Consider the following 15952-nt stretch of genomic DNA (forward strand, 5'->3'; position numbering starts at 1 on the left):
TATCAAAACCATTAAGAACAGAATTGGAAAGCAAACAATTAGCTATGAGAAAATGTTCACCAAAACTGCAAAAACAAAAGGTTATTCTACTCCTTAGTTCATGTGTGAGAAAAGAAACACTAAAAATCAAATTTTAAAAATGGGCAAAGGAAAATAACAAAGATGACATATAAATGGTTAATAAAGAGGACATACAAATGGTTAATCTGAAAAAGATAAATTTTACAACTAATCAAATAAATGCAAATTAAAACAATGAAAGTTCAGTTACCAGATTGGCAAATGAAAAAGAAATATGCATTTTTTAAATAACTGCTGGTAGGAACATAAATTGATTCCACCTTTTTGGGGGAGTAATCTGATAACCTGTGTTAAGACTTTTTAAGAATAGTTCACATCTTTTGTGGTTAGGAGTCCCCAAGACCCCACTCAAATTCTAATCCCATAAGAGGACTCACAAGAATCAACATATAGTCACTATTCATGGCTGTGATTCATCACTGAACTTCCTAGGGTTCAGCCCTATTCCTTTCCCTTACTTCCCAGGCCTTGTTCTTGGCCACTCCAAGTACCCCTCCACCAAAGCCCTGATGGACTGCCTCTTATTGGCAGTGAGGAGCAGCCATTTTATTAAACGGCTGTGAGGATATGACGATGTGAAAGGTGTGGCTCATGTCTTATTATGATCAACTTGGCCCTTTTCTTCCTTAGCTCTGGCTCCTCCAGTTCCGTCCCTAGATGCTTAGAATCTTGTCTCTTCTTCCACATCCTTCCAAAGAATCAATTCCCACTACTCCACCCCTCTTTAGAATCAACCCTGACCTCAATCTCAGTTGGAGCTTAAGGTTAAGGTTTTTGAGAATAGGAAGCGCCTGAGAATTGGACCAAAAATGAGATCATATATGGACAGAGAAGCCTAGAAGAGTAGGAGGCAGAAAAAGAAACAGAACACAGGGGAGAAGCACACAAGGGCATCTGTGCACAACACTCAAAAGAAAGTGCAAGAATGCACCTGGGAAAATTCATCTTAAAGAAACCAAGTTTTGTGAAAACAAGTAAGTATCTTGGATTTTGCAGCTACTAATTACCTGTGACCTCAGGCAGATTTCTTGTCTGGAACCTCATCTTTCTGAGGACCTCGGAGCCCTAACATGTGAAAACGACCTGTGGGCCCCAGGGAGGCAAGGGATGACCTTCAACTGGGTCTAAACCCCTAGTCCGGGGAGCAAAGATCTAAGGATGAACTGAGATAGGGGAGCAGTGGAGAGGGGAGCTTGAGTACAAAACTACGTGTATATGTGCATTTTTCTGGGAAAGAGTCCAGAGCTATCAATGGGGTCGGTGGCTCAAAGATCCTAAAGACCTGCATCTCAGATATTCTCAGTGTGGAAACTGCAACGTTCCAGGACCACCTAACTCAGCCCGCACCTTCCCTTCCTGCCCTCAGCAAGTCAGACTCTCCCGAGCCGGAGGAAGAAGAGACCGGGTCTCGTCTCTCATCTCGCTGCGCCCGATCCAGGGGTTTACCTGCTCACAGGCTCTGGCCTGCGGCTCCTCTACTCCTCGTTTTCCACCTTTAGGCGAGCACTGCCCTGCCACGCATCATGGGCGCCGCCATGTTGTCAAAACAACAACTTTATAGATAGCGTCCGCGGTCGACACAGACAAAAGGGGGCGGGACCGGGGAAGGAGAGAGAGCAACCCAGTCCTCGACTCCCAGCAGCCCGCCGGGTCGGGCGGGGCGTCTGCGCGTCGGCCCTGGGCTCCGCCCCGCCGGCCTCTGGCACGCCCTTCAGCCGCTCTGGCGTCGGCAAAGCTCTAGACGTGTGGGGCTCAAATTATAATTATAGCAGACGGATGAAAGCCGTTGATTTAGTAGCCTCAGAGTAAATTAGGCGGCAGCTGGTGAAAAGAGCCCTAGGATGTAGCCCAGACCTCAGGGTTCGAATCCCAGCGTAGCAACTACTGCCTCCTGGGCTTGGGCAGGTCTTGACCTCTTGATTCCTAATTGACCGCTTGATTAGTGAGGCACCTACTTCCACCATATTGCGTAATCCTCTAGCCCTGGGGCGGGGGGTGGAATTACCTGGTCAAGAATAGGTTTGGGGTAAGGTACTTTTCTCACCTGGCAAGTGTGCTGGGAGTCAGGAAAGCATGATGCCTTCCCTTTCCTAGAGGAGTTTGTATATCCCATGCCCGCACTGTAGCACACCCGGCAAGTGTTTCATGCTTGTAATAAATCAACAAATCAATGATTTGCAAAGAACCAGTGGTGTTAGAGCATAATTTTCAAAAAGGTAAAACCGGTTTAAAGGAGAACTTGAAGAACTCATATATGTGGGGAGTCAAGAATACTGAAATGAATTTGCTAATTGTGCAAAATTGGTTAATATCCTATAGGACGGGAAAAAGTAATGTTTGGGAGCCATTTCTTTCTTACAGGCTTGAAATCGTATCTCTACCAAACAAAATTCATCACATGATTACAGTAGTCCCTCCTATTCACATGAGACATGTTTCAAGACCTTCAGGGGACGCCTGAAACTGGGGCAGTACTGAACTCTATGTATACTGTTTTTCTTCCGTATGCATACATACCTATGATAAGGTTTAAATTGTAAATTAGACAACAGTAAAATATTAACAAAAATATCCAATAATAGAACAATTGTAACAATATGCGGTAATAAAAGTTATATGACTGTGGTCTCTCTCAAAATAGCTTATTGTACTGTCCTCACCCTTCTTATTGTGATCTGTCAGTCTGATAACCAAGATGGCTACTAAGTTGGGTAGCTATATAGCGTGTATATGCTGGACAAAGGAATCATTCACAATGGTTCACATCCCAGGCAGGATGTAGCAAGATTTCATCACACTACTCAGAATGGTATGCAACTTAAAACTTATGAATTATTTATTGCTGAAAATTTTCATTTAATAATTTCGGCCCTTGGTTGACCTCAGGTAACTGAAACCTCAGAAAGTGAAACTGAACATAAGGGGGACTACTGTATCCATATTCTACATTTTTATTTATTTATTTGGGACAGGGTCTCACTCTGTTGCCCAGGCTGGAGTGCAGTGGCACGATCTCAGGTCACTGCAACCTCCACCTCCCAGGTTCAAGCAATTCTCCTGCCTCAGCCTCCTAAATAGCTGGGACTACAAGCGCACACCACCATGCCTGGCTAATTTTTGCATTTTTAGTAGAGAAGGAGTTTCGCCATGTTGGCCAGGCTGCTCTTGAACTCCTGACTTCAAGTGATCCACCATGGCCTCCCAAAGTGCTGGGATTACAGGCATGAGCCACTGTGCCCGGTCTCATATTCCATAATTTAGCTTCTATTCTTACAGAGATGAACAATAGCTAGTTAACAGAAAGGCAAGCAAAGGTTTGCGCTCCTATAGCATCAGATAATCCCCCAATACTCCACTCAAGGGACATACAATATTCTCTTTTGCCCATTTCCATGTCTCTAACAAGGTTTCCTAATAGTTTAACATCCAAATACCTTGTTATTGCCTCACCTGGGAATTTGCTGGAAATGAGAAACTCAGTCTCTGCCCCAGACCTTCTGAATCAGACTCTGAATTTTAACAAGACCCCTAACTGATCCTAGACACATTCAGTTTGAAGACTCACTGTCCTAGAATGTGAGAGCTAGAAAAGATCTAGCTCCTTTCTAGTCCAATCTCCTCATTTTACAGATAAATCAACTGAGGCCCAAAAGAGCTATCTTGCTCAGGTCATAAGATTTGTTATTCAAAACTGGATCTCCATCCTGGCAGAATAGTGCGCTTCTCAAGTTGCAGAACGGAAGATCATAAAGAGATTAGAACTTCTAGTCCAATCCTCTTACTTCAAAGACAAGGACACTGAGGTCCAGAGGTTGGACATAGCTCGCCTAAGGTCACATATGTAGTTGGTGACAGAGCCAGGGTTCCAACCCAGGTCCCACTCTGAACACCAGACGCTTAATTTAAACTGATACCATGGAAACATTGGCTGGCATATTATCCTGCCACACTTGATGCAGTTTAGCTTTCAGGTATGTCACGTGCATCCATATATAACTAGAGTGCCCCTTTCTCTAATTTACCCAAAATACAGCTTCTAACCTTATTTTGGTTGAAAAATCTGTCTTTCCTATTTTGAATTACAGTTAACATTGACATTTCTAGAAGATTATTTCAACTAGAATTTTTCTAAAAGTCACTTACTTTACTGGAAAGTTACTATTTTTAGTTCAAAGAAGACAGTAGCATGAAAATAAATCCTTTTCACTCTTAAAGAGCTTGCTTGAATACATTATTAAATGAAACAGACAAGTTGCTGGGCTGTGTAGAATGTTACCTCTTTTTTTTAATTTTTATTTTTTTTGAGACGGAGTCTCGCTCTGTCCCCCAGGCTGGAGTGCAGTGGCGCGATCTTGGCTCACTGCAAGCTCTGCCTCCTGGGTTCACGCCATTCTCCTGCCTCAGCCTCCTGAGTAGCTGGGACTACAGGCGCCCGCCACCATGCCCCGACTAATTTTTTGTATTTTTAGTAGAGACAGGGTTTCACCGTGGTCTCAATCTCCTGACCTTGTGATCCGCCCGCCTCGGCCTCCCAATGTGCTGGGATTACAGGCGTGAGCCACCATGCCCGGCTTCGTTTTTTTGTTTTTTAAAAAGGGAAAGGAAGTAAAAGAAAGGCATTTGTTAGTATATGCATAGGAAGAAATATAAAAAACTATATCCCAAACTATTTCCTGTGATGATCTCTAGGGACAGTAGGATTTTATGGACCTTTCTATTAACAATGTTTCTGTATTCTTTTTACTTTTTCTATTAGCTGTATGGGGTTGAATAATGCCCCCCAAAGATATCCAGGTTCTACTCCCTGGAACCTGCGAATGTCACCTTATATAGCAAAAGAGATTTGGCACATGTGATTACATTAAGGATCTTGAGATAGGGAGATTATCCTGGATTAGCCAGGTGGCCCTAAATGCAATCACAAGGGTCCTTATAAGAGGGAGGCAGAGAGAAATTTGAGAGAGAAGAGGCAAAATGACCACTAAAACAAGATACTACAATGCTGTTTTAGAAGATGAAGGAAAGGACCATGAGCCAAAGAACGTAAAGAGTGCAGCTCATGCAGTTGAAGATAAAAAAGGCAGGAATACAAATTTTTCTCATGTGATCCAGCAACTCTAGTTCTGGGTAGATATTCAAAAGGTTTGAAAGTGGGGCCTCAAAGAGATATTTGTACACCCATGTTTATAGCAGCATTGTTCACTACAGCAAAAAGGTATAAGTAACAAAAGTGTCCATCCACAGCTAAATGTATAAAAGAAAATGGTATATACATTCAATGGAATGTTATTCAGCCTTTAAGGAAGGAAATTCTGACACACACTATACATAGATGAATCACATGCTCAGTGAAATAAGGTGATCATTGAAGGAAAAATATTGTATGATTCCTCTTATATAAGGTATTTAGAGCAGTCAAATTCTAAGATGGAAAGCAGAACGGCGGTTGCCAGAGGACAGGGTAATGGGGAGGGAATGGGAAGTTATTATTTAAGGGGTACATAGTTCCAGTTTGGGAAGATAAAAAGAGTTCTGGGATGGAAGGTGGGGATGTTGGCACAGCAACGTGAATGTACTTAATGCCACTGAACTGCACATTTAAAAATTGTTAAAATGGTAAATGTCATTATATATATATTTTACCATAATTTAAAAAAACAAAAGAAAATAGGCTGGGTGTGGTGGCTCATTCCTGTAATCCCAGCACTTTGGGAGGCCAAGGCGGGTGGATCACTTGAGGTCAGGAGTTTGACACCAGCCTGGCCAACATGGTGAAACCCTATCTCTACTAAAATACAAAAGTATCCAGGCATAGTGGTGCACACCTGTAATCTCAGCTACTTGGGAGGCTGAGGCAGGAGAATTGCTTGAACCAGAGAGGCAGAGGTTGCAGTGAGCTGGGATCACATCATTGCACTCCAGCGTGGGCAACAAGAGCAAAACTCCATTTCAAAACTAAAAAGAAAATAGATTATCTCCTAGAGCCCCCACATGGAGTGAGTCCCTGCCAACACCTTGATTTCTGCCCAGTGAAACTGATTTGGGATTGTCTTACATCCAGACTTGTAAGAGGATAAATGCGTTTTTTTCTTTTTTTTTTAAAGCCACCAAGTTAGTGGTAATTTGTTATAGCAGCCATAAGAAACTAATACAGATTCTGTATTAGTTGGGGATTCGTTTTCTAGGATGAGTTTGTATTGGTTTTGGAATTTTGTATCCCAAAAAGAGTGTAAAAGTTTCTTCGTTAAATAAAGGAACTGATACCCATCGCTGTTTGCTTAATTTTATGCCTTTCAGAGTGTTGTTTGTTATTAACACTCTAACTTATGGATCTTCAGAAATATTTTTACTTGCCACTGTCCCATTAAAGGAGCTTGGCTCTCCAGAGTCACACCCATAACACTATTTGTCCCCCACGGCCAGGACTCAACTTGAAGGGCAAGTCAGAGTCAAACAATACTAGAGACCATAAACAGTCCCCAAAGAGGAGAGCCTTCTTCACATTTGATAAAAGTTGTAATAGCTGTGATAGTGGGCATCCTTGTCTTATTCCATGAGTTCCTCACTTAAACAGGGTTGCCTCTAATGTTCTACCTTTAAATATGACGCTTGCTTTAAGTTCTTCTTAAATACTCTTTGTAGTATCCCACCTCTAAGATAGCCTCCAGTGAGCTTCACCTGCTGGTATTCTTGCCCTTGTGTAGTTTCTTCCCACATTGTACCACAGTTAGTATGACCAATAAAATACAGCAGTATGTCACTTTCTAGATTAGGTTATAAGAGATATTACATCTTCTATCTAGGTCATTCTCACGGTGTGTGTCTTGCATCACTGATCCTGGGGGTAAGCCATATCATTAGCCTATAGAAAGGGCTATATGCTGAGGAAGTGAAGCCATCTGCCAACAGCCAGGTCCGTGTATAATGGACCCTCCAATCCCGTGTAGTCTTCAAAGACAGCAGCCCCAGATAACAGCTTGACTGAGACCCTTGGAGACCCTGAGGCAGAACCACTCAGCTAAGCCATTCCCAGAAGCTATGTGAGATTATGTTTGTAGTTTTAAGCTGCTATGTTTAGAGGATAATTTGTTTCTCAGAAACAGATAAAAAAAAATAGTCTTTATCACACTGAGGGAGTTTCCTTCTATTACCTAGTCTAGGATCCAGCCTATGGACATTTTGCACTAAATTATTATGTCTCCTTTGTCTCCTGCAAGCTGGGAGAGCCTCTCTCTCTTTTTTGCCTTTCATGACTTGACACTTCTGAAGAGATGTACTAATCAAGTATTTTGTAGAATGTTCCTCTTGCTTTATTCAGGTTTTGTATTTTTTCAACAATACTGTGGAAGTGAAGGCAGTGCCCTTCTTGGGTGCCTTTAAAAGGAATAGAAAATGCATTAATCTGGGTGCAGTGGCTGATGCCTGTAATGCCAACACTTTGGGAGGCCAAGGTGGAAGGATTGGTTGAGCCCAGGAGTTTGAGACCAGCCTAGTCAACATAGCAAGACCTTGTCTTTACAAAAAACTTTTAAAAAAATTAGCCGGGCAGGGTGTTGCATGCCTGTGGTCCCAGCTACTTGGGAGACTGGGGTGGGAGGATAGCTGAAGGCCAGGAGTTTGAGGCTGCAGTGAGCCATGACTGCCCTGCTACACTCCAACCTGGGCTACAGAGTGAGACCCAGGCTCAAAAAAAAAAAAAAAAAAAAGAAAGAAAAAGAAAAAGAAAGAAAGCAAAGAAAAATGAAAAAGAAAATGCATGAATACATTTGTAAGAAGGTGGAGATAATAAAATAAAAGGAGAAACTGATGATGCAGGAAAGGGAAGAAGTAACTGGAGGAGAGAAGTCTGTGAAAAGGTAAGAATCTCTGAAAAAATGCTAAGCTCATTGAGGTGGACTTTAATATTTTATTCTTTGTATTAAGGCACTGAAGTTTTTACAACAGACAGGTATTACTTTTGTAATTAAAAACAATAAATATATTCATCATGATGGGTGAGAGGCAGGACTAGATTGCAGCTCCAACTGGGATGGACAGAGCAGCATGTGGAGGCTTGCATAGTGAATTTTAGCTCCAGAATGACTGCAAGAACAAACCTGGAATCCCGAGAGGACCCACAGACCCTCGGAAGTAAACGGACTGCTCCTTCGGGACATGGGAGACACCCCAAATACTGTGAGTGCCCAAACTGCTGAAGTGGGAAGTGGAGATCCTCTGCTCCCGACCACACACCCCCACTGGAGAAATCGAAGGTCTGGTTTGTGGGAGAAATTTCCGACCTTACCTGGAGCTGAGTCAATTTAGAGAGCCAAGCAAAATAAAGAGGTAGAAGAAACAGCAGGAAAGGCCCTAGGAGCTCACTGGGTCCCCAAGCAGGCCATTCCTGCCTGGCACCACAGGGATCCTTCAGGAGGGTGGCCAGAGGCACCAGGGAAAATGCCACAGGGAGAAGGAAATCTCCAGCTTAACTTTGTAATAATTTAAACTAGGTGAGAAGCCTCCTGGCCAGAACTCAGGGGAGGGTGTGAATCTGGTGTGCAGATGCCACAGGTGGGGGAAAAACCAAAGCCCTTTTCTTTCACAGCTTTGGTTTTTGGAGGTGGATAGCCTGGGGCAAGTTCTCAAGCCCTGCTCACCCACTGCCTGGAAACAGACTCAGGGCTGTTAGCAGGGGCACAGTGAGAGTGACACAGACCCTTCAGATTGCATGGGAGCTGGGTGAGGCCTGTGACTGTCGGCTTTCCCCCACTTCCCTGACAATCTGCGTGACTCAGCAGAGGCAGCCATATTCCTCCTAGGTACACAACTCCACTGACCTGGGAACCTCACTCCCATCCCCCACAGCAGCTGCAGCAAGACCTGCCCAAGGAGACTCTGAGCTCAGACACTCTTAGCCCTGCCCCTAGCTGATGGGCCTTCCCTATCCACCCTGGTAGCTGAAGACAAAAGGCATATAATCTTGGGAGTTCCAGGGCCCACTCCTTTCCATACTACCACAGCTGATGCTCTCCGCAAAGTGCCACCTCCTGGCAGGAGGTCAACCAGCACAAAAATAGAACATTAAACGGCCAAAACTAAGAACCGTCACAGAGTCATTTCACCCCGCTGCCACCTCCACCAGAACAGGTGCTGGTATCCATGGCTGAGAGACCCATAGATGGTTCGCATCACAGGACTCTGTGCAGACAACCCCCAATATCAGTCTGGAGCCAGGTAGATTTGCTGGGTGGCTAGGCCCAGAAGAGAGATAACAATCACTGCATCTTGGCTCATAGGAAGCCACATCCATAGGAGTAGGGGGAGAGTATTACATCAAGGGAACACGTTGTGGGACAAAAGAACCTAAACGACAGCCTTCAGCCCTAGACCTTCCCTCTGACAGAGCCTACCCAAATGAGAAGGAGCGAGAAAACTGGATCTGGTAATATGACAAAACAAGGCTCTTTAACAACCCCCTCCCCCCACAAAAAAAAAAAAAAAAAATCACACTAGCTCACCAGCAATGGATCCAAACCAAGGAGAAATCCCCAATTTACCTGAAAAAGAATCTAGGAGGTTAGTTATTAAGCTAATTGGGGAGGAACCAGAGAAAGACAAAGCCCAATGGAAGGAAATCCAAAAAACAATGCAAGGAGGAAATAGATACCATAAATAAAAAACAATCAAAACTTCAGGAAACATTGGACACACTTGTAGAAATGTAAAATGCTCTGGAAAGTCTCAGCAATAGAATTTAACAAGTAGAAGAAAGAAATTCAGAGCTCTAAGACAAGGTCTTCGAATAAACCCAATCCAACACAGACAAAAAAGAATAAGAAAATATGAACCAAGTCTCCAAGAAGTCTGGGATTGTGTTAAACAACCAAACTTGAGAATAATCAGTGTTCCTGAAGAAGAAGAGAAATCTAAAAGCCTGGAAAACACATTTGTGGAAATAATCAAGGAAAACTTCCCTGGCCTTGCTAGAGACCTAGACATCCAAATACAAGAAGCACAAAGAACACTTGGGAAATTCATCACAAAAAGATCATCGCCTAGGCACATTGTCATCAGGCTATCTAAAGTTAAGACGAAGGAAAGAATCTTAAGAGCTGTGAGATAAAAGCACCAGGTAACCTATAAAGGAAAATCTATCAGATTAACAGAAGATTTCTTAGCGGACACTCTATAAGCTAGAAAGGATAGGGCCCTATCTTCAGTCTCCTCAAACAAAACAATTATCAGCCAAGAATTTTGTATCCAGTGAAACTAAGCATCATGTATAAAGGAAAGATACAACCTTTTTCAGACAAACAAATGCTGAGAGAATTCATCACTACCAAGTCGCTACTACAGGAACTGCTAAAAAGAGCTCTAAATCTTGAAACAAATCCTGGAAACGTATCAAAACAGAACCTCTTTAAAGCATAAATTACACGGGACCTATAAAACAAAAATAGAATTTAAAAAGCAAAAACAAAAGACAAAAAAACCAAGGTACACAGGCCACAGATAGCTCAATGACTGGAATGGTAACTCACATTTCAATACTAACATTGAATGTAAATGGCCTAAATTCTCCACTTAAAAGATACAGACCTGGCCAGGTACAGTGGCTTACGCCTGTAATCCCAGCACTTTGGGAGCCCAAGGCGGGAGGGTCACTTGAAGCCAGGAGTTTGAGACTGGCCTGGCCAACATGTTGAAACTGCATCCCTACTAAAAATACAAAAGTTAGCCAGGCGTGCTGGCATGCACCTGTAATCCTAGCTACTTGGGAGGCTGAGGCAGGATAATTGCTTGAATCTGGAAGGCAGAGGCTGCAGTGACCCGAGACTGTGCCACTACACTCCAACCTGGGTGACAGAGTGAGACTCTGTCTCAAAAAAAAAAAAAAAGAAAGAAAGAAAAAAGAAAAGATACGGAACTGCAGAATGGATAAGAACTCACCAGTAAACTATCTACTGCCTTCAGGAGACTCATCTAACACATAAGGACTCATAAACTTAAAATAAAGGGATGGAAAAAGGCATTTTATGCAAATGGACACCAAAAGTGTACAGGGGTAGCTATTCTCATATCAGGCAAAACAAACTTTAAAGCAACAGCAGTTAAAAGAGACAAAGAGGGACATTATATAATGGTAAAAGGCCATGTCCAACAGGAAAATATCACAATATTAAACATATATGCACCTAACACTGGAGCTCCCAAATTTACAAAACAATTACTAAATAGACCTAAGAAATGAGATAGACAACAACACAATAATAGTGGGGGACTTTAATACTCCACTAACAGCACTAAACAGGTCATCAAGACAGAAAGTCAACAAAGAAACAGTGGATTTAAAGTATACCTTGGAACAAATGGACTTAACATATATATACAGAACATTTCATCCAACAACTTCAGAATATACATTCTATTCAACAGCGCGTGGAACTTTTTCCAAGATAAACCATATGATAGGCCATAAAACGAGCTTCAATAAACTTACAAAAATTGAAATTATATGGAGCACTTTCAGACCACAGTGGAACAAAACTGGAAATCAACTCCAAAAGGAACCTTTAAAACCAGGCAAATACATGGAAAAGAAATAACCTGCTCCTGAATGAGCATTGGGTCAAAAACGAAATCAAGATGGAAATTTAAAAATTCTTCAAACTGAACAACAATAATGACACAACCTATCCAAACCTCTGGGATACAGCAAAGGTGGGCCAAGAGGAAAGTTAATAGCCCTAAACGCCTACATCAAAAAGATTGAAAGACCACACACTGACATTCTAAGGACACACCCCAAGGAACTAGAGAAACAAGAGCAAACCAAACTCGTACCAAGCAGGAGAAAGGAAATAACCAAGACCAGCGCAGAACTAAATGAAATTGAAACAAACAAACAAAACCTCAAAAGATAAATGAAATTAAAAACTGGTTCTTTGAAAAGATAAAGTTGATAGACCACAAGCAAGATTAAGATTAACAAAGAAAAGAAGAGAGAATATCCAAAAAACCTCATTAACAAATGAAACGGGAGATATTACAACAGACACCACTGAAATACAAAAGATCATTTAAGGCTACTGTGAACAACTTTACATACATAAACTAGAAAACCTAGAAGAGATGGATAAATTCCTGAAAACATACAGCCCTCCTAGTTTAAATCAGGAAGAATTAGATAGCCTGAACAGACCAGTAACAAGCAGCGAGATTGAAATGGTAATTTACAATTTTTACAAAAAAAAAAGTCCAGGACCAGATGGATTCACAGCAGAATTCTACCAGACATTTAAAGAAGAATTGGTGCCTATCCTTTTGACACTATTCCACAAGATAGAGAAAAAGGGAACCCTCCCTAATTCATTCTATGAAGCCAGCATCACCCTAATACCAAAACCAGGAAAAGACATAACCGAAAAAGAAAACTAGAGTTCGATATCGTTGATGAACATAGAGGCAAAAATCCTTTCCAAAATACTAGCAAACCAAATCCAACAACATATGAAAAAGATAAACCACCATGATTAAGTGGATTTCATACCAGGGATGCAGAAATGGTTTCACATATGCAAGTCAATAAATATGATACACCACATAAACAGAATTAAAAACAAAAATCACATGATCATCTCAATAGATGCAGAAAAAGCATTCAGCAAAATCCAGCATCCCTTTATGATGAAAATTCTCAGCAAAATCGGCATATGGAGACATGCCTATTACATATAATGTAGTAAAAACCATCTATGCCACAGTCAATGTAATACTGAATGGGGAAAAGTGGAAAGCATTCCCTCTGAGAACTGGAACAAGACAAGGATGCCCACTCTTACCACTCCTCTTCAACATAATACTGGAAGTCCTAGCCAGAGCAATCAGACAAGAGAAAGAAATAAAGGGCATTCAAATTGGTAAAGAGGAAGTCAAATCATCACCGTTTGCTGACCACATGATCATTTACCTCGAAAATCCGAAAGACGGCCGGGCACGGTGGTTCACGCCTGTAATCCCAGTACTTTGGGAGTCTGAGGTGGATGGATCACAAGGTCAGAAGTTCAAGACCAGCCTGGCCAATATGGGGAAATCCTGTCTCTACTAAAAATACAAAAATTAGCCGGGCATGGTGGTGGGCACCTGTAGCCTCAGCTACTCGGGAGGCTGAGGCAGGAGAGAACTGCTTGAACCAGGGAGGCGGAGGTTGCAGTGAGCCAAGATTGCGTCACTGCACTCCAGCCTGGGCAACAGAGCGAGACTCTGTCTCAAAAAAAAAAAAAAAAAAAAGATAAAAGAAAGAAAAAAAAGAAAAGAAAACCCTCAGGACTCCTCCAGAAAGCTCCTAGAACTGATAAAAGAACTTAGCAAAGTTTCCAGATACAAGGTTAATGTACACAAATCAAAACTCTTCTATACATCAATAGCAACCAAGTGGAGAATCAAATCAAGACCTCAACCCCTTTTATAATAACTGCAAAAAATAAAATAAAATAAAATAAAATAGAATACTTAAGGAATATACCTAACCAAGGAGGCAAAAGACCTCTGTAAAGAAAACTACAAAACACTGCTGAAAGAAATCATAGATGACACAAACAAATGGAAATACGTCGCATGCTCATGTATGAGTAGAATCAATATTGTGAAAATGACCACACTGCCAAAAGCAGTCTACAAATTCAACAAAATGCTCATCAAAATACCACCATCATTCTTCACAGAATTAGAAAAAATAATTCTAAAATTCATATGGAATCAAAAAAGAGCCTGCATAGCCAAAGCAAGACTAAGGAAAAAGAACAAATCTGGAGGCATCGCACTACCTGATTTCAAACTATACTATAAGGCCATGGTCACCAAAACAGCATGGTACTGGTATAAAAATAGGCACATAGACCAATGGAACAGAATATGGAACCCAGAAATAAACCCAAATACTTACAGCCAATTGATCTTTGACAAAGCAAACAAAAACATAAAGTGGGGAAAGGACACCCTTTTCAACAAATGGCGCTGGGATAATTGGCTAACCACATGTAGGAGAATGAAACTGGATCTTCATCTCTCACCTTATACAAAAATCAGCTCAAGATGAATTGAGGTCTTAAACCTAAGATCTGAAACTATAAATTTTCTAGAAGATAACGTTGGAGAAACCCTTCTAGACACTGGCTTAGGCCAATTTTATGACCGAGAACCCAAAAGCAAATGCAATGAAAACAAAGATAAATATTTGGGACTTAATTAAACTAAAGCCCTTTTGCATGGCAAAAGGAACAATCAGCAGAGTAAACAGACAACCCACAGAGTGGGAGAAAATCTTCACAATCTATACATTTGACAAAGGACTAATATCCAGACTCTACAATGAACTGAAACAAATCAGTAAGAAGAAAACGAACGATCCCATCAAAAAGTGGGTAAGGACATTGAATAGACAATACTCAAAAGAAGTCATACAAATGGCCACAAACATATGAAAAATGCTCAACATCACTAATGATCAGGAAAATGCAAGTCAAAACCGCAATGTGATACCACCTTACTCCTGCAAGAATGGCCATAATCAAAAAGTCAAAAAACAGTAGATGTTGGTGTGGATGCAGTGATCAGGGAATACTTCCACACTGCTGATGGGAATGTAAACTAGCACAGCCATTATGGAAAACAGTGTGGAGATTCCTTAAAGAACTAAGAGTAGAACTACCATTTGATCCTGCAATACCTCTACTGGGTATCTACCCAGAGGAAAAGAAGTCATTATACGAAAAAGATACTTGCACTTACATGTTTATAGCAGCACAATTCACAATTGCAAAATCGTGGAACCAACCCAGATGCCCCTCAATCAACGAGTGAATAAAGAAACTGTGATATATACATGTGATGGAATACTGCTCAGCCATAAAAAGGAACGAGTTAATGGCATTTGCAGCAACCTGGATGAGACTGGAGACTATTATTCTAAGTGAAGTAACTCAGGAATGGAAAAACAAAAATCGTATGTTCTCACTGATATGTGGGAGCTAAGCTATGAGGACGCAAAGGCATAAGAATGATACAATGGACTTTGGGGACTTGGGGGGAAGGATGAAAGGGGATAAAAGACTACAAATAGGGTGCAGTGTATACTGCTCAGGTGATAGGTGCACCAAAATCTCACAAATCACCAGTAAAGAACTTACTCATGTAACTAAAAACCATCTATTTCCCGATAACCTATGGGAGAATAAAAATAAATAAATAAATGCTTTAAAAATAAGTATTTATTACTTTTTAACTTGAAGCTCAGTCCTTTTTCAAAAATTACACTACCTTGGTTTTCCATATCATAAGAGGCTTCTGTAGAATGTGTTTGAAATGTTTGTTCCTCGGTGCCGTAAAGAAATAGCACTTGAACATAAATGTAATTTATTTAGTAAGGCCATTTTTATTTCCTGCAGAAAGGGTACACTTGCCAGCAGGTTTGTCACAAGAGTACACTGAACAAGGGAAACAGGGTCATTTATAACCTGCTGCACTCACCCTACTGCTGTGTCCAGTTTCCATTGGCTGGAATGGGACCTCACATTCTGTATTTGTCCTGATTGGCTAGCAACTTAGAACTTTTTAAAAGAGGTAAAGGTAGAAGGGAACAAAGGAAGGAGGAAGTAACTTGTGGAATGCTGAGAAAGGTAAAAACACTTTTAAATAAGGAAGAGGAACAGGCTATGACCTAATGCTTACTTAGACCAGTATAAGCATGTTAGGGCAAATATTTAAGCTAAATTGTAGGAGCTAAGAACATAAAGTACATTGATTTCCTTATTATGGCCAGCAGATATTTAAGAATGTTAGCACAGGTCTTTCAATAAATTTTGCTTCTAAGAGAAGTTACTATTTATTCCTA

At 41.2% G+C, this 15952-nt stretch overlaps 1 protein-coding gene across 2 annotated transcripts in view; it reads right to left on the minus strand.

Annotated features, from left to right (window-relative positions):
* LARS2 (leucyl-tRNA synthetase 2, mitochondrial) overlaps nt 1-1702 on the minus strand; it is a 160333-nt gene extending 158631 nt beyond the window's left edge. Inside the window, exons 1-2 of one of the 2 annotated variants that reach the window (XM_025376589.1) lie at nt 1528-1608; nt 1089-1164 (exon numbers count right to left, since the gene is read on the minus strand). The gene's annotated coding sequence lies outside the window, so the exon portion shown is untranslated. Of the gene's footprint in view, nt 1-1088; nt 1165-1527 lie in introns of both variants that reach the window. The other variant, XM_025376588.1, reaches the window with a different exon arrangement.
* Nucleotides 1703-15952: the final 14250 nt, after the last annotated feature.

Source organism: Theropithecus gelada, chromosome 2 (assembly GCF_003255815.1).
Source record: "Theropithecus gelada isolate Dixy chromosome 2, Tgel_1.0, whole genome shotgun sequence".
Lineage (NCBI taxonomy): Eukaryota > Metazoa > Chordata > Mammalia > Primates > Cercopithecidae > Theropithecus > Theropithecus gelada.